We start from the raw sequence: 19229 nt of genomic DNA on the forward strand, positions 1-19229 counted from the left end.
CAGTGACAACAAAGATCATAAGGGTAGCTCATCGTGTAATATAAATGTACTGTAGCCATCACAACAATTTCAACATTCTTACTCATAGTATTAAAAATTAGTTCATGTCTTGTTGCTTTCCCTTAAATTACCTTATGAGCACTGCCCCCCCCCCTCACCCGTATTTAAATCTAAATTTAAAGAAAGGGGGAGTGATATTTTTTCTTCACTTGAAATTCTATTCAAACTCATAAAATATTTCTTTTGTGAAAAAGTTTTGGAAAGTACAAATCCAAGGATTTGAAGTTTGTATAACCCTAAATATAGGAAAGCTTCGCTTTTAATAAAGTAAATAAAGTAATAAAGCTCAAACATATTGTTGGTCAAATACAAACAATTTATGGGATTATCCTTTTTTACAAAATGTGAGGAAGGAACTTTATTTAATTATATAAAAATTATAAGAAGAATTATTTATTTTAAAATCTGTAATAGCGATTCATTTGCATCTCGGGGTTTCAATGTGAAAAAATAAGATTTAAATTATTTATTTTAGTAAACATTTAAAGATTAGCTTAAATGCAAAAAAAAACATGAAATGAAAAGTGAGGATTTTTATAAAATTATATTTAGATGTTAGCCAAAAAAAATTCAAACCCTATTCATAAATGATAAATCTTCATCATAAATGGTTTACATTCAATGTAAAAATCTGATTCGGTGCTATGTTGGGGATTCTAGCATATAATGGATGTAGAATAAAAGTGGATATTATGACATGGGAAAACTTGTCGTCAATTTTTATTTCCATGTCATTTATTGGTCAGTCCGTTTATCCATTAGAAGGGTAGGGAATCGTTACTTTAGCTCGCCACAAATTTTACTTTATTAGAGAACACGGTAATCTGGTGTAAAATCCAAGTAACAATAAATCCATTTAACACATATAAAAATATTTGAATTATTTACTTCCTTTAAATTATTTTGGTCAAATTTTATTAATATTTCCACACAGTATATAATAAAATTTACATAAAAATCACATGTGTATTGAAGTATACATTAACTCTTATTCATTTGGATGACAGCGCTTTTTGTGTTGAATAAACAGAAAAATATTTTGAGAATTCGATATAGATCTGTCATAAAAGGCTATAAATGATATCCACTTGTATTGACGACTCTCATAACTATGCACTTTACCATTTACCACCAATTTAAAATGAAGCCGGGTTTTTTTAATTGAAGGGTTTAAAATTTTACGTAGTTGGCGGAATATTTCATGTGGGGGAAAGAGAGAGGCTGAAACAAGTAGAATTGGCGTTTTCCTCTTATAATTTTTTGCATATAGAGATATAATAGTTTTTAGGAGGGGGAAGGGGGGAGTATTCTAATTTTCATAATTGAAAAAAAATCCTAAGAGGATAATACCGTAGAAAGAATAAACGTTGCTATAGAAAGTATATTGAAAAATGAATAGGAATTGGAACGATCAATACAAACTGTAAACCAGAAAAGTGATTGGTTTTAAGTTTTACGTGTTGGTAAGAAAATGTAATTTTCTCCTACAAACATTTTTTCTTCTGATTACTTCAAAATAAAAACAAGGACAATTATGTAAATATGAGTACAGATTTTAAGATGATTAGACTGCGCATCTTCTTCTATAAAAAAGGTTTTATGATTTTGCTATGATATCTCAATTTAGTGCTTTTTTCTCAAATTGACTATCGAGCACGGAAAACTACCTTCATAATTGAAAATTGAAAAATGGGGGCGGTAACGGATTTTTTTCGGGGTCCCTAACTCTGCGGAGCTTCCCAGAACCAAATATAAACTAAACTAACTGGGTCTAAAAAATAAACAAACAAACGAACCCATCTGTATTGTAAAATCATTTTCTATGATCGAATGGATATAGAATATACGTGGATATTATTTATAACAGAGGAAAAGTAGACGTCAATTTAGGTTGCTAACATACAGAGAAATCATTTATTGATCAGTTTGTTTATCCTGTTGGAGGGGAGCGAATGGGGTAAAATGTGTGCTCGACTAAGCTTCGAAGGTAATTTTATTTTGGAGGAATTTTAGAAGAATCTTATAGATACATGAATTAGCAATATCCCATAATTCAAACTTTTTACCCCCCCCCCCCCCCCCCTCATAAAGTGTTTTTGAACTAAGAGCAATTGCGGCGTTTGATCAATGGAGGATGAAGAAAAGTTTGTCCATAACACACATGAAGACAATTCTAATCCATATAATAAAATAAAAGGATCTCGCTAACCACTGAACCAAAATGGTTCTTCTTTACAAGGTAGCTTTTAATAGGTCCTGGAAGGTTTATAACTATGTAGAAATAAGACAATTTTTTAAAAACTTTTTTTCTTTTTAAAAATACTATTGCAAATGGGTGGTCGACTTTTCCACCCCCCTGGAGGCCTATAAGGGCGTAGCCACTAGTCAATAATATAGAGTAAAGGTAGTATACTTTTTGTAAAGAGAAGCAAAGGGTCTCTGAAATTACTGGTTGGGATAAATTATACTTTTCAGGGAAGCTCGATAGTATATAAAACTTTAAGAGGAAAGTTAGACTAATTGGAATCTTAGTTATAAGACACTAATATATAAGTAAACAAGGATGACATCATCCATAAAAGCGAAGCTCGGAAACGGTATGACAGACGAACATTAACTTTTGTAGAGTGTCAGAACTTAATATACTAAATATAAGTTTTGACAAAATTATACGTAAATTTGTTGCAAAACTTTTTAAATACAGAAAGACATACTGACATTTTTATTACTTGATTATAGAGATGCTTTGCTCATAATATTGTACCTTATTGTAATAGGAATCAGTACTCCAAAAATCAGATCAATCGGATGATTTTATCACATACTAAATGTTTTTTTAAAAATCAATAAAATCAACATGTTTAAAATGAACATACGGACATTCTGGTAACGATTATAAAGTTGCTACGCTTTTCAAATCGTACCTAACTACTACATGAATCACCATGCAAAGTTTGAAATAGATGGGACAATTCTAACATGCCTAAATTAACGCTAATTAAAAGCTATCCGTTACGGACGGACTGACCGACCCTAATTATAGAAAAGCTTCGCTTTTAAAAAATGTATAATAAATAAGAGATATTTTCTTATCCCATCAATTTGAAAGTGGTACAGTTCAAAATTAGGGAAATTTCCAATACATATATTAGCTAAATTTCTTTTGACCATACATCTTTAGAAAATAGAAAATATTTCAACTTTTCTTTTCTTTTGCCGTTTTGACAAGAAATAATAAAAGTTGTTGAAGAATCCTTTTCAAGGTTAAGTAGGTTTTTCCTTTAAGAAAATAAGAAAATGAAAAGTAAGAATAAAAATGTACATGTTTAATTTTCATTGTTTGTAAAAGTATGTTACTGGCTAATGTTTTTGGGATATACATGGATGTATTGACAAGGCAAATTTGTCGTCAATTTAGCTTACTAATGTGTACCTCATTTTTTGGTCAGTTCGTTCATCCGGTAAGAGAGGAGGGAATGGGTAAAAGGGGTGGGTGGTCGGTATTATTATTTTAGGCAGCAGCGAGCAACACTTTATCAGAGTACATGAAAATCTGGTGCAATATCCAAGAAATAATATTCCGAGTAATACTTAAATGATTAGATAAATTTAGATTATTATAACTATTTTATGCTACAAAGAATTTTTAGATAGAAAATGTTTATCTCGTGATTAGCTTAGTTGCATGATAAATATATATCCTTATTTTAAATTAACAGGATGTCTATGAGTCTATCTGTCTGTGTGTGTGTTAGTACAGAAGGATCTCGCCAACCGCTGAACCGATATGGATCTCCTATAAAATGTAGCTTGACATAGGTCCTGAGAAGTTTTTAAACTATTTTGGGCAATGGTACCACAAGCCACAAAAGAAAATTACGCCACTACAAAATTATTTTAAAATTTTTAAAAAACTGAATGGTGGTCAACTCATCCCTCCCCCACCCTAAGTTCCCCGAGAGCTCTCTAGGGGCATAGCCGCTAGTATTAGTTAAACCAGGAAATTGAATATTTAACTTATTTATTTAAGTCTAACATGTTTTGTAATAGAAAAGCTCTTCAACTATATTTTGTTTCTATTGTTTTATATTTCTGTGTATTTTCATTATTTTACCTATTTGAAAAACCGTTCTAAATACTTTTCTTTAAAAGCGAAGCTTTGCTAAAATTAAGGTCAGTCCTTCCGTCCGTTCGTCAGTAACGGATAGCTTTTATCGTTAATTACAAATGTTAGAATTATCCAATTTAGACAGCATAGAAATTCAAAATTGGTTACCAAAAAGTCCATACATCTTTTTAAAACTTGTTGATTTTAAAACTTTACATCAATTTTTATGTGATATAATTATCCTATTTATATGAATTTTTAAAAAAAAGATTCAAAAGAAAGTAGGTTATAATATTTTTACTGAACCATCTCCATGTTAAAGTCGTAAAATTTAAGTAAATCCTTAAACAGAATCATGTATTTAAGTAATTTCGCAAAAAAATTTATATAATTTTGGTGAGACTTAAATTAATATTCTGTATAATAAGTTCTGACACTGTACAAGTGCTTTATTAAAAGGGTAATCAGAATGATCCCTTACAATTTAAAACTTAAGTTTGCTCATTTGTGAATTTGGCTAAATGTTTAAAATCCTCGAAGCAAGTTTGAAGAACTAATTGGCAAAATTAATCTTCCAATTTAATTAGTAGCACAGCTACTCTAAAAGCAATGTGTAATACAGTAGGCCTTTATGAAGTGAAATCGAAGAATACTTTTTGCAAAATTTCAGGCGACTTCGTCCTTAGAATGGGTTGACAAAAACCTTCATATATACAAATACCCTTATGAAACTTACTTGGAAAGAACAACCTGAACAGATCAGCTATTTCTCAGGTATTTTTCTGGAGAAATCTTGCTCATAAAAAGCTCAGAAACGGAAAAAGGTGAAAAAATGTGCTAACCTAACAATTCAAACTCTCATCATATTGTAGGAAAGGTTTGCTGCTCTTAAAAATACCTTTCTTGTAAATCTGTTTAAGTCTAAAAAAAGGAAGTTAAGGTTTAATTTGATATTCTCGTCATGTGTCTCAAGGACGTCCAAGTGGGGGGGGGGGGGATAGAGTTGTGATTAAAGATTTCAGGGGGTAATTACCCCCCCCCCAAGCAAATTCCCCTGGGTTAAAAAAAAAATTTTTGGAGGGGGGGTAAAAAAATTTGCGTCATTCCCCCCCCCCCTTAAAAAACCTTTACCCCCCCTCCCCCGAAATAAAAAAGCTTGGACGCCCCTGAAGTGTCTTATACAATACAATCTTATATAAGAATTTACTTTTAAGATATACATAGAACCCTGTTTTATGTATATATATTACACAATACACAGGTTCTGTATTATTATTTATTTTAATACTAACATTTACCTTGGATAAATAAAAGTTTTAGCTATGTTGATACATATATACCAAATAATATCAAAATTGTTACTTTGTTAATAATATCCTGAGTGTCACAAAATGTGGATTTTTGGTCATTTGAAGTGACAGAACGCTCGAGGTACCAGTTACTTCTGGTGCCAGGTATACCTGTCAAAAAAAGACTTCAGAAAGCTTATTATCAATGTTTCTTTGTGTTTTAAACAAATAAAAGGCATATATAATGTGATTTAGTATTTTTGAGCATGTTTTCTTTGATTTTGATGGCCCCCTGTGGCCGCCAGTTTTGATGGATCTAAAAATCTAAAATACTAGCAAGTTAATATAGCAGGGAGGGCTTGAAGAACATTTTTCTTCAGTTAATGATTTAGATTAAGAAAGAACCCAAATTGGAGAAAAACTCTAATTTCAAATTATTTTACCTACTAAAGACTTACTATTACTTTACTATTTTACAGATATGAGTGGAATGAAAAAATACATTCCTACCTAGTAAAATAGGTTTGAAGCTATATTTATGTATAAAACTTCAGGATTTCTAAGTTATAATAGGAGGAAAGTAAATCTTAATTAACTTAATTTCTTTTGTGAATTTTGCCATTCTTGCTAATCTCTTTTATTAAAACTTTCAAAGTTGGAGGTGTCAAAAGTTTTATATAATTCCATCAAATATTTCAATCCAAATATTTTAGTTTTCCCAGATTGAGATTTGAATTTACTTAAATCTTAATATGAAATTTAGATCATATTTGATTTTTAGTGAGATAATATCTCATTCATTTGCTTAGTAACAATCATGTAAACAAAACAAAAAGGCTAATGGTAATATTTAGATATATTCTTCTTATAAATTCATCTTTAGAAATTAAAATAATATTAGCATAACAAATATTTGCCTTATCATGCCCTGTTTGTTTATAAAAGGACAGTTTTTTTTAACATTTTATAAAGCTATATGATTTAATGGAAACTAATCTTGTCGTTATTAAATTTAGCTCGATAAAAAATTTGAAATAAACTCTGAATAATGTCTGTTTATTTGTTTAATTTGTTTAACGAGTGTTTTTTTCTAATAAAGTACCACAAATCAGACATTTTACTTCAAAAATGTAATGTATCATTCAGAATTAATTGAAAAATACAAAGTTTTGTGATTTTTTTTATGTTTATTTAATATGCTTTTTAGTATTATCTAAAAATCTATTGAAATAAAAAATGTCTTAATGTCATAATTTTTAAAGTAGAAGTTTCGTGAGTTTTTATGTTTGTTTAATATGCTATAGTATAATCCATCAAACTAATTATCAACAATAAAATTAAACAAATTTTTCTCTTTTGTAAATTTTTTTTATCAACAAAGGTTTTTTTATTTTAAATTCATATGTTTTACTATTATACTTTTTGCATTCGGTATACCATAATAAAGAAAAAGAAATTATTCAAGAAATAAAAATTGCTCCAAAAGTCGTCTTCTTTGGACTTTTCTCAAAATTTTTATTTTATAATTTAAGGTATATGTATAACTTTAAATATAATATAAGCAATATGGATTTAAATAAATTTTTTAACTCATTGGTGCAGCCAATATTGAGATATTTTGCATCAGAAAAAAACTGTAATATATTGTTTTTTTTTAGGTAAGTTATCTAAAGTAACTAAACCCAGTGGAATTCTTAATCTTCAATTATTAAGGTGAGTTTTAATCAGGTAAATGTAAGTATTGAAAACAGGAACAATTTTTTTATCCCCTCCCAAAAATTTTTACCCCGGGGGTAAAAATTGCTGGGGGGGGGGGGGGTAATACAAAAGGCAACCCAAAATTATATTGGGGGGGGGGGGGGGTGATCACCCCTTTACCCCCCCCCCCCACCCTTAAAGGTGGCAGAACTTAATAATAATATTAATTTTTAAGTCTAAACAAAATTGTATATCAATTTGTTCAGAATAGCGTTAATATGTGCTAATTTTAGAGGATAAATTTCAATTCTTAGAATATTATACTCTGTTGTTCAATATAGGAATAATTCTTATTAAAATAATTATATAATACAAAAACTTTGCATTTAAAAATAAATATTCTATTTTGATTAATGTAAACAGTTTATACTCAGACATTAGTTGTTACATTACATAAATAAGCTTTGCTAATTAAATTTAGTTAGATAGATATCACTGATTATTTAGCTATAACAATCATAGTAATCATTTAATCAGTAGAATAGGGTTGTATTTTAGATATTAAGTACAACTGATTAATGTTGGCAATTATATTTGTTAGAATTTTGAAAATTAGCTTCCAAAGTAGTAACTTTTTTCGGGAATAGTCCCTTTCGTAACATCACCCCATAAGGGGCGATTCGTCGTATTTTTAAAATGGCTTTTTATAGGTTATTTTAGGTTAGGTTAGGTTATATTGGGTTAGGTGATTGCTTCACAGGGTTAGGTAATTGGCCCCACAGGGTTAGAGCCCCCCGCAGGGGCTAGAAATAGGAGAAAAGCTACTGTGAAAAATACGAAGAATCGCCCCATAAGGGGCGATGTTACGAAAGGGACTAAACCCCTTTTTTCTTGAAAGTCCAAAATTGTGTGTTGTTTTAATTTGGGTTTTGCCAGATACATATTTGGATGATACCGAAAATCCGGATAATTACCAGATATCCGGCCGGGTAACTGGATATTGAAGTAGCAAAAAATGGTATTTTATAATATGAAAAGGACTTACTTCTTTTAAGGTAGGTCGCAAATCATTTTTCTATGCAACTTAAAATAATACTCGTGACTGTTGTTATTGTTGCCGAACATTCGGCTGGATAGTCACAATATCCGATATCCAGCCAGATATCCGTCCCAACTCTAGTTATAGTACTTTGAAGCTTGATAAGTATATACCTGTGTAGATAAGTTAATCTACATTCTTATAATTCTTCTAGTACATAATACTCATTTACTCAAATCTTGACTAAAGAAGGAGTTAACTTGCTGTGCAGTGGCATTGGGTAATTAACTTTTAACTTAAATTAAAATTTGGCAGGCTTGCCTTCCTTTTTTTGCCCCCTTTTAACTTTAAATCACCCTAGTGAATCTCTGAGTACACCAATAGTTTTAAGGCTGAATAGATTATTCATTTGGTGAGAATTTAAATCTAAAACTTTACTTTAAAAAAAATATGTATGGAATATTTTCACACTTGTTACCAAATAGTTTTTGTTAAAAAATATCGAAGAATACATACGCATTTATGTTTACAATCCTCTAATAAAATCAAACAATTTTGTACAATATTTTGTAGCTACTCTATATCTACAATTATTGAGGGAGAAAAAATACATATTTTAAGAATTGATATCAAGGTTAAAAAAGCAAGTATAAATTACACACTTACTAAAATCATTTAAAATTTACTGAAAAAGAAAATCCTATTACACCAATAATTTCCATGACATCTTGCTTCAGACAGTATAGTTGGAGTTTTTGTAATTGAGTGTCATGACTGCTCTAACAAAACAAAAAATCGCTTTTTTTTCACTGCACTATGAAAAATGATGTCCTTGTTATTTCTTTACTTGCTACACCCACCAAACATAAAAACCTAAATATTCACATGCATAAACAATTAGGCACATGACACACCACACACACACACACACACACACTCTCACACACACACACATACACACACACACACACTCACACACACACTCTCACACACACACACACACACACACATACACACACACAAGGTTAACTTGCCGTATTTACTCACTGCAAAATGAAAAGTTTTACCTTTACCTCACATTTCAACGCGTAGATAAAAGCATGAGAAGAGAGAGAAAGAGAAAGAATGATAGCGAGAAAGAGAGAGGGAGATAGAGAGAAGGTTCCATGTGCAATTGGGAGTTTTTTTGTGGGTATTGGTTTATGTTTGCCTCACTCACATTTTCCCTTGTGAAAATATACATATAGTCCCCTCACCCACATACACACGCACACACTCTCAATCCACTTCCATATCTTTTAATATAAACACTTTCCCTATTGAATATGTGAGAGAATAATACCTCAACATGCCCCAATAAAATTTCCCTTTGGGGGTTGTATATAAGAACAGCCTCCATGTTTATATCCATCCCATAAGAATTAGTAGTAGTAGGCCCTGGGAGTAAACACACATATCCATACTCAGGCCCTTCAAGGGGCATCAATATTCAGTTGAAATAAAAAGTATAAAACATTTCAATTATCACAAAGAAATACATTAAGATTATTTTTCAAAATGTGACTTGAGTGATTTCTTGATAAAAAAATCATATGTAGTGACAAGGTGTAATTTTTGTTGATAGCCATGTGAATATTAAATATAATATAAACCAACTAAAGGTGGATATATCCATACACAGACCAGGGCAAGTTTTATACGCGAGCTAAGTTAATAGTCTATGCAATATCATTAATTCCTTTTCTTGTCATTATGGAACAATAGTTTTTTTTTGTTGTGTACACATAAAAAAAAGAAAAAATACAAACTTATCTTGTCTTGTCTTTCTGCTGCCATCACCCTACTTCTAACCTGATAATTATAACCAAGTCATGGGTAAACCTACAACGTGTTCAGTCACAATGTAGTGCCATGATCTTCCTAACTTCCAAATTCTTATGATATGGTTATAAAATTATTATATGTAATAATGCAATCTCTAAATTTGTATCTTATCATATCATATATTTGTTATATACTTATTCTTGTATACCAAATAATGTTAGTTAGTGGAATTCATAAATACCATACCATACCATTATACCAAAGGTGCGGCTTTAAGAAAAATAGAATATATACCTGTCTTAAAATTAACATTTGATTTTAAAGAATTAACCAAAAACCTAATTTATTAGCGCAAGATAGTCACTAAATTAACGAAACTGATATTTTTGTTTAATTGATTAAACAGAAATTTGTGTATTAAGGAACAGACTGCAGTTATTTGTAGCGAAGCTACTCTATAATTCTAAATGTCCTTACGTCCGTCTGTCTTTCCGTCTGTCTGTCCGTCCGTCTGTCCATCCGTCTGTCCGTCCGTCCGTCTGTCTGTCCGTTTGTCCGTCTGAGACAGAATAGGGGAAACTTTTTTGGTATATCAGTATCAAGATAATTTTTCCCATTGTTATGAGCATCTTTTATGTAATTTACTTTGACCGTCGTCATCATTCAAAATAAAACAAGGTTTCGTGTTTATTTTCTCCAATAAATCTATTCTTGATTTTAATAAATACACTTTAAATCTACTTTTACGTATTCCCATCCACGATTTTTTGTGATTCGCTACTTATGGATGTTGTCATCCTTGTTTTAATTATAATATTAATAGGTTGGTCTTTTAACTAAAGAACGTTTATATCTAGTTGTAGAGTATATTCGCAACTACAACAACTGTTCACCTTTTTGGCATACCCATATAATATTTGAAATACTTGACTTGGATTAATTCTTTTTATTTCTCAAATTTTGTTTGAAATAAGATATGCTTGAATAAAACTTCAATTGTGTGAAGTTTATTAAAATTGGTTGAAATGAAAACACACTCTTTTTGTTAAAAAGAAATTATAAGAATTATTAATATGAAGTATTGACTAAATAAGTTCAATCAAAAGTTTCCATACATACCTAATTATAGAACTTGATATAAGTTTTTTTGGTATTTGAGGTTCAGAATCTAATAAGCCTCTTTAAAAAGAACTCGTCTTACATAAAATTCTAATTAAATGATTTTACTTTTTCTTAATGTTAAATCTTATCTTAACTTACAAAAGATTTTATAATATGTTTGTAAATTTTCTTAAAATTTGGACAGGAGCCCGCATGATTTAATGAAGAAGGGGTACAAACAAAATGTATTATGCGCTGTGTAAACAGAATTCAAGTAGATGAGCAGCTTAAAGTGATTTTCTTTTATTAACCATGAAATTATAAAATTTTTACCCTTTAAATTTAAATCAAATTAGCATGATCCTAAAAACCTCTAAAATGACAATTTTTTTTATTTTTTTGTGTGTTATTGGAGCTACAACACGAAAACACTGAATTCCCCCTCTTTTAAATCAAAATTTTTTTAATTACAACAGGGGGGGGGGGCAGTTTTTCCTTTGTTTGTTGTTGTTTTAAGGTCAGGTGAGATTAGGTTACGTTGGGTGCTGGGTATCCCCGCAGTGTTAGGACAAAATCTACCCACTCCCACCTTGTTTCAATTTATTTCAAAATAATGGCGGGGGGGGGGGGGGTGGTAATCATTGTTCAACTGGACACTTGTAGGATATTACCGAAATAACAAAACCAATAATCTTTAATTGTTATACCATATGTTTTAAAAATAAGAAATTGTTATTGTATTTTATTATCTGCCCAACCGAGAAAAGTTTGCAGAAAGATCTGATTCTAATGATCCTTGTTCAAGTTCTAAACTAACCCGATAATCGAGGGGATCAAATTAATTTCATCAGAAAAATACTGCTAAAGATTTTTATATATATATAAAGATTGTTAGTCCAGGGCTTGGCAGCCGCGCATCAGCAACGTACAAGTCTCAAATTTAAACCAGTTTGAATGCTTTGATATTTAAAAAAAAAAGATGTATGCCATATTTGGGTCAAGTCTAGACTTTCAGCTGATTTTTAAAATTGTGAAAGGTTGATTTTCCTGATGATTGCAGGCGGCTGCCAATAAATTAAGCTAATCATAAAATAAAACTAAGCTCCAACCGCTAACTAGATCTAACTTGACATACTATAACACATATTTTAAAGATTTATTTCTTTTACATTATCTTACGTGTGTTCATGATTTAAATTAATCACAAAAATATGAGAATTAGCATCGACTTTGTATGAATTACAAATTAAAGATTACAAAATATTCAAAACGAACAACAATATCTAAAAATATTATGCTAAATAAAAAACAATAAGTTATTTAAGAATGTTAAGCGGATATGCATTTACTGTTAAACATAATTGTCCTTGATTAAATATTGTCTAATTGATTTTACTTTGATTACACTAACACATAAAAAAAAACTCAATTAGATGAATCTTCTAGGGAATTAAATGGAGTTAAAGTAAAAAGAAGAGATAGAATAAGTTTGCTCTAATGGTTTGCATCTCCTGTACTTAAGGATGTTTTAACTACCTTTAAAAAACAAGGATGATTTTATGGGTAGCTTTTGGTATAAATTAATGAAATAGTCATGTCGATTAAAGCGTAGGTTAAATAAATGATGTATTATTAAGTTTGAATTATTGAATAAATTACCAAAACAATCTTCCAAAACTTAAAGATTTAAAAAGTGTTCATGATGTTTAGCCAAAGTAATTTATAGGGTGGCTACGCTGCTCAAAGTGCTTTGCATTCTGTTGAATAAATAGCCTTGATGCATATTGTATGTATTTAAATCTGTTTAAAACAAACTCCGATTTTTATTTTTAGGTTTTGTTTACTTGTTAAGTTTTAGATGAAAAAATGGTAGAAATAAAAAAAAAACACTTTAATATATCATTTTTACTTTTTATGTGAAAACTAATTAGTACCACGACACCTACTAATTTTGGACGTTCTTTTGAGACTGTCCCTTTGGTGGACTTGAAATAAATGCTTTCATTTGCATTAAAATCACCTCATCAGTCTTACAAATGTGATGTTCAAGTTTAGAGAATTTTATTAAAAAAATTTGTGGATAAACTTTAATTTTAAAAAGTAAATATTTTCCAATCATTTTAGAATGTATTTTACAGTACACTAGCTTCTGAGAAATTTATTTAAAAGTATTAATCCGCTTAGAAATTGCATTTGTTTAAAATAACAATAAAAAAGTCACGAGCAATAGTTTTTGAAATCATGGAATGAAAAAAAAAATTAAAGTTGTCTTTAATTCCATTTTATTTTAGCCGTATGCAAGGACTCTCAAATACGTTTGAGGGGCAAACATCCCTTCACACACACACCCCTCACCTCCCCCATGAATTCCCTTGGCCCTATGTGCATTGTGACAGTGCTCGTGTTATATCTTTTGTTGTCAAACGTTATGCTAAAGTCAAACTGACTTTAATAAGTGATTTTCTTGCACCTCTGCTTCTTGTTTTTATGGATGTAGAATATACGTGGATATTAACACAGGAGAAAATTATCCTCAATGTAGGTAACAATATCCCAACGCATTTATTGCTCGGGTTGTTTATCTAGTAGGAGGGGAATGGATGGGGTAAAGTCGGGGGAAAGTTATTTTAGCCCGCTACAGAGTTCACTTTATTATGGAACATTAAAATCTGGTGTAAAATCCAAGTAATGATAAATCCACTCATTTTAGATTAATTTTATCAATTAAAATTTTTTTAGCGTTATCGAGTAGTTTTGTTGTAATAAAAGGTAAAATATTTGATTTTTTGATTGAGGATAAAAATACGAAGAAAATATGTTATAACAATATATATGTATTACATATTGTATACAAATATTGTGAGAGTGGAGGTTAATCAAGATTGACGTACCCCACACACACAAAAATTGAATATTCAGCCCCTGGGAGATAAAGTTTTCTTTTCTTGTTGCATTATTTATAAGTACACTTAACTATACTCTCAGACATTACAAAATTAATGTCTGTTTTTTATTTTAATTGTAAAATAAGAAGCTCTTTATAGTAACTACTAAATGATGTCATATTAGAATAGTCCATTATTCTAGTATGACGTAATCCAGGAATTTTTCGGCAAAAGTTTATAAATTTAGTGCCTATATAAAAAAGAGGATAAATTAAAAAACTTTTGACCGAAAAATCCCGAATTACGCCATATTAGAATCATGGACTATTCTAATATGACGTCATTTTTTATATAGGCACTTTAAATAGCTTCTAAAATAGTCTACCAGTAGTTTAGCTTCTAAAAGTTATGTAAAATTAAAGTCTTTTGATTTTAAATGAACATTACCCTTTTTCTACTCAAAACGGCAAAGTCAGAGAAGTGTTTATGACTAGTCACCCACTGAATATCACCCAAAGCAATATGTTTGAGTCATGAGACTAAGAGAGGGGTAAGTTTGTGTTTTAAGGCTTAAAAATAGTAGTAGAACGATAATATTCACGAAATATGTGTATTTCTCATTGAAAAGAACTATAGACAATTTTTTTTTTAAAGTTAACATAAATTTTTTTCGTTCTACTACTGTTTTTTACTTATAACACATAACCTTTACGGATTTACCAGAAACCTACCCCTCTCTTTGTGTTTAATCATATTTAGTTATTACACAAAAAGCAACAGATTTGTTGGCTAGGTAAATTATACAGCATTATACGCTACTAAAATAGGAAACCTATGCAGTTTCTTTCATCTATAAAATGTACATGTACAGTATTTGTTGTTTCCCATCATCCTAAACTCCTAAAGCAAACTTGTTTCCTTTTTGCATTAAAAGAACCGATAATATTGGTACATGGAAACATAGAAAAGCAAATGCATATACATGAAACAAGAATAACAACATCCATAACAGAGAATCATATTATTACGCACAGCTATTGCAAATGTATTTAAATTCTGCTCCGCTTTTTCCAAACCAGCTCAAACAAACAACTAATTTATAAACCTGGACGTGATTTTTATCTTTGGGGGGAGGGGGAAAACACATAATAAATTTGATGACCTTTTTATCTGCAACACAAATAACATTTTAGATTTGTTTCGCTTGTTGGCTATACCTTATTCTTGTTTTCGAATTATCAAATTAAAAACAAATGCACATAAATTCTACGTCTTTTAAAAGCAGATATAAGAAACCCAAAAAGTATGTCTTTTTCAAAAAGCTTTCATATTTACCTATCCAATTTTAGCTGCAAATTTTTATATTGAAATACTTACTAGTTGTAGAAAAGCTTTGCAATTATCAACAACACATACTACACACGAAACATTATCTCAGTTTTCCTTCTATATATATTTTGAAAGTTACTGACAACAAATTGTTTGAATGAGTGTTAAAGTTACATTTTATGGGTTCTTTATAGACTTGTAGGGATTCAAAATCCATTTCTAGCATTTGCGTACATTTGATTTACACATTTTAAATGTTTATCTTTTTTTAGAACAAAATAAATGTCAACTTGAAATAAAATTATAAGAAGCATAGTAATGCATATTATGTTTTTATGTCTTTCTTAGGCAAATTTTAAAAATAGATTTAGAGATCAAGTTGATTTTTTAATTTTATAGAATGTTTTGTCTACGGATTATTGGTGGCTTACACACGACTGGCTTTCGAGCTTTGACATTACCCTTATCACATTGCAAAATATTTTCAATAATTAAAACCTTAAACTAGGTTAGTTTTTGCAAATAATTTCAAAAAGTTTTACAAATCAATAATTTGCATGTGAATGTTTGTCATTGAACTACTTTTCAAGTAACAAAGTGCATTAGAAATGTCTTACTTTGTAAATGGAATATAAAGAAATAAGAGGAAAATTGTGCTGAGGAAATGGTTGGAGCAGGCACCAGGCAAAGTTTTGCCATTTCCTGTTCAAGGATTATCAGCACAAAGTTATTCTTGTTTGTAAACACATAGGAATGGAACACAGTGCAAATATTTTGGTATTTAAAAAAAAAATAATATACCTAACCAATTGTGCCATTTTAAAAGTTATTTAAAAATTTAGAAAGGCAATAATATACTGAAATGACGTTGTATGAAACAAAAGAATAAGGTAAAGCAAATAATTTGGTTAAGCTCCTATAAACAAGAAGGATTTTGAATTATTCTAAATTTCGTTGAAAAGCATCATCTTTTTTATTTGAAAATAAAAAGTAAGCTTTAATATGTAGGTAAGGAATTAAAACAATTTTGGGCAACATGCATAATATATACTACAAATTTTTTAAAACGTACTGCATTTTATTTACAAAGCACACTGCAATAAATATTATTTTTACATTTGTATTACTATTATTAGTTATATTATTCTATTTATAGGCATAAATAGAATGATGCCGCATTTAACAAACTAAAAATAACGTTTACACTAGCGTGATTCACCTAAAAGGCAGTTGAAAATATTTTTTTTCTTTCTATAAAATAGGCATCATATGATAACAAAATCTACCCTCCAAAACTTTTCAATGTTACTAAGTGATTCTAGTCTTGGAGGCAGGGGAAAAAGAAATAAAAGATCACCTTTTTAACAGAAGAAACCCATTTCCACCCTCCCGCTTTTTTCCATTATTAAGAAATAAAGAAAATTTAAATGTATATTTTGTGACAAATGATTTCAACAATTTAAATTTTCAACAAAGTACAAATAAAAACTTATGAAAGAAATAACTAGAACGAACAAGCACACAGTTAGTGTATCCTATTATATAAAGTAGTAAGCGTTTTTTGTCTGTCTTGCTAACTGCTGAACCGATATTGTTCTCCTTTACAGTGAAGTTTTTTATAGGTCCTGGGAAGGTATTAAACTATTTTTGGAGATGGTATCTTCTCCCCCCTCCCCCCCAATTTTTTTTGAACTCTTTTGAAACTCAAATTTAAAATGGGATGAGGTCGACTTTTCCCCCTCCTACCATTGCTCCTAGAGGCGTCTATGGGCGTAGCCGCTAGTATAGAATATAGAAGCTAGTAGAATCATAAGAAAAATCTATATCTTTAACGCTTTTTTACTTTCTTTGGTTTTTTAGCCTTTTATATTGTGTTGTATGAAATGAGAGCTATTTGAATTATAATCAACTCTTTATTATTTAAAATTTTAATATATTTGATTTTGAGTTATGACAATATTTAATATGAAAAGAATTTGAACAATGTGTTTCATTAAGAGCAATTAATATATTTTGTGTAGTTACAAAACCTACAATAGCGACGTGTCAACTATAGACATTTCATAAAAAGAAATGTATACTACAACAAGAATAAAAATTTTCATAAAGTTTCAGTTGCGTAGCAACTTTGAAAAAATATTGTATTTGTTGAACAAGTTTTAAAATTGTTGTAGTTTCTTAAAGATTTAAATTTAAATGAAAAAGCAGTACTTAAAAAAAAAACAATTTAAAAGCAAATATAAAAAGGAATGTTACTAAACAAGGATGACAACATCCATAAAAGCGAAGCACTGAAACGGTAGGACAAACGGATATTAACACTTGTCTAGTGTCTGTACTGAATAATCAGAATATAAAAGTATCGAAAGAGTCGAATCAAAATTGTAAGTAAATTTGTTGAAAAACTGCTTGATACAGGAGAATGTTTTGGACATACTTACATTTTTAGGACTTGATTATAGAGTTGCTTTGCTTATACTATTGTTCTTTGTTGTCTCATGAATCAATATACAAAAAATCAGATCAAACGGAAAATTAGATCATATAAAAATTTGTTGTTAAAAAAGTAGAAAAATCAACATGTTTAAAATGGACATATGGACATTCTGGTAATGATTATAGAGTTGCTACGCTTTCTAAATCGTACCTAACTACTACAGGAATCATCATGCAAAGTTTGAAATCGATAGGACAATTTTAACATGCCTAAATTAACGAATAAAAGCTATCTATCTCGGACGGACGTACGGACCGACCCTAATTATAGAAAAGCTTCGCTTTTAAAAAGAATACTGGAACGTTTTTATCTTTTCTGCGAGCTCTTTTATTTTAATACAATAGCTTCAGGATCTTTGTAGAATATCTTTGCTAATTTGAACAAAAAGCAAACGTGTTAATTTTAACATGACGCGAATAAATAATATTGATGGTACTTTCCTGGCTAAAATTATTATTGGCTGTCCAGGCTAGACCAATCAATAAGTTAATTACATAAGTTTAACTGAATTCAACTAAATTTCTTTTATTTACGCCTATAAAAAAAGATAAACTTGTCGGTTTAAATTGTAATTATACTTTTTAAAAGCAAAGCTTTTCTATAATTAGGGTCGGTCCGTCGGTCCGTCCGTCCGTCCGAGATAGATAGCTTTTATTCGTTAATTTAGGCATGTTAGAATTGTCCTATCGATTTCAAACTTTGCATGATGATTCCTGTAGTAGTTGGGTACGATTTAGAAAGCGTAGCAACTCTATAATCATTACCAGAATATCCGTACGTCCATTTTAAACATGTTGATTTTTCTACTTTTTTAACAACAAATTTTCAAGTGTTTTAATTATCCGTTTAATCTGATTTTTTGTATATTGATTCCTGGGACAACAAAGAACTATATTATAAACGAAGCAACTCTATAATCAAGTCCAAAAATGTAAGTATGTCCATAAACATTATCCTGTTTTTAAGCAGTTTTTCAACAAATTTACCTACAATTTTGATTCGACATTTATACATTTATGTTCCGATCTTTCAGTTCAGATACTATACAAGTGTTAATGTCCGTTTGTCCTACCGTTTCAGTGCTTCGCTTTTATGGATGTTGTCATTCTTGTTTATTATAAAATAGGACAAACTTTTTCTTATCAACAAGCTATTACAAGACTTATTCAATAAAAGTACACATGCATTTATCCTATGCAATGAAAAGGAAAGCTTTATGATTGTTATACAATGGTTCTAAGCTATTTTATAGGATATATAGAAAAGGAAATGTTTAATAGTTTCAAAATAACAATACATTTTAAAGTATTGTAATTTTTTTACAAATAATATTTTTTTAATAAAATTAAATGTTTTTTTTTTGGTTAGCCCATTTTCTCTGTCATAAAAAATTCAATGC

General features: G+C 29.8%; 1 protein-coding gene across 5 annotated transcripts in view; it reads left to right on the top strand.

Annotated features, from left to right (window-relative positions):
* The window catches only part of LOC145323275 (3',5'-cyclic-AMP phosphodiesterase 4C-like), a 325817-nt gene that overhangs the window by 171449 nt on the left and 135139 nt on the right, over positions 1 to 19229 (top strand). Inside the window, exon 1 of one of the 5 annotated variants that reach the window (XM_080165729.1) lies at positions 9626 to 9885. The exons of the other annotated variants lie outside the window; for them this stretch is intronic. The gene's annotated coding sequence lies outside the window, so the exon portion shown is untranslated. Of the gene's footprint in view, positions 1 to 9625; positions 9886 to 19229 lie in introns of those variants that run through there. 5 annotated transcript variants of the gene reach the window in all.

The sequence above is a fragment of the Acartia tonsa genome, chromosome 1, assembly GCF_053477335.1.
Source record: "Acartia tonsa isolate MP-2025a chromosome 1, ASM5347733v1, whole genome shotgun sequence".
Classification (NCBI taxonomy): Eukaryota; Metazoa; Arthropoda; class Copepoda; order Calanoida; family Acartiidae; genus Acartia; species Acartia tonsa.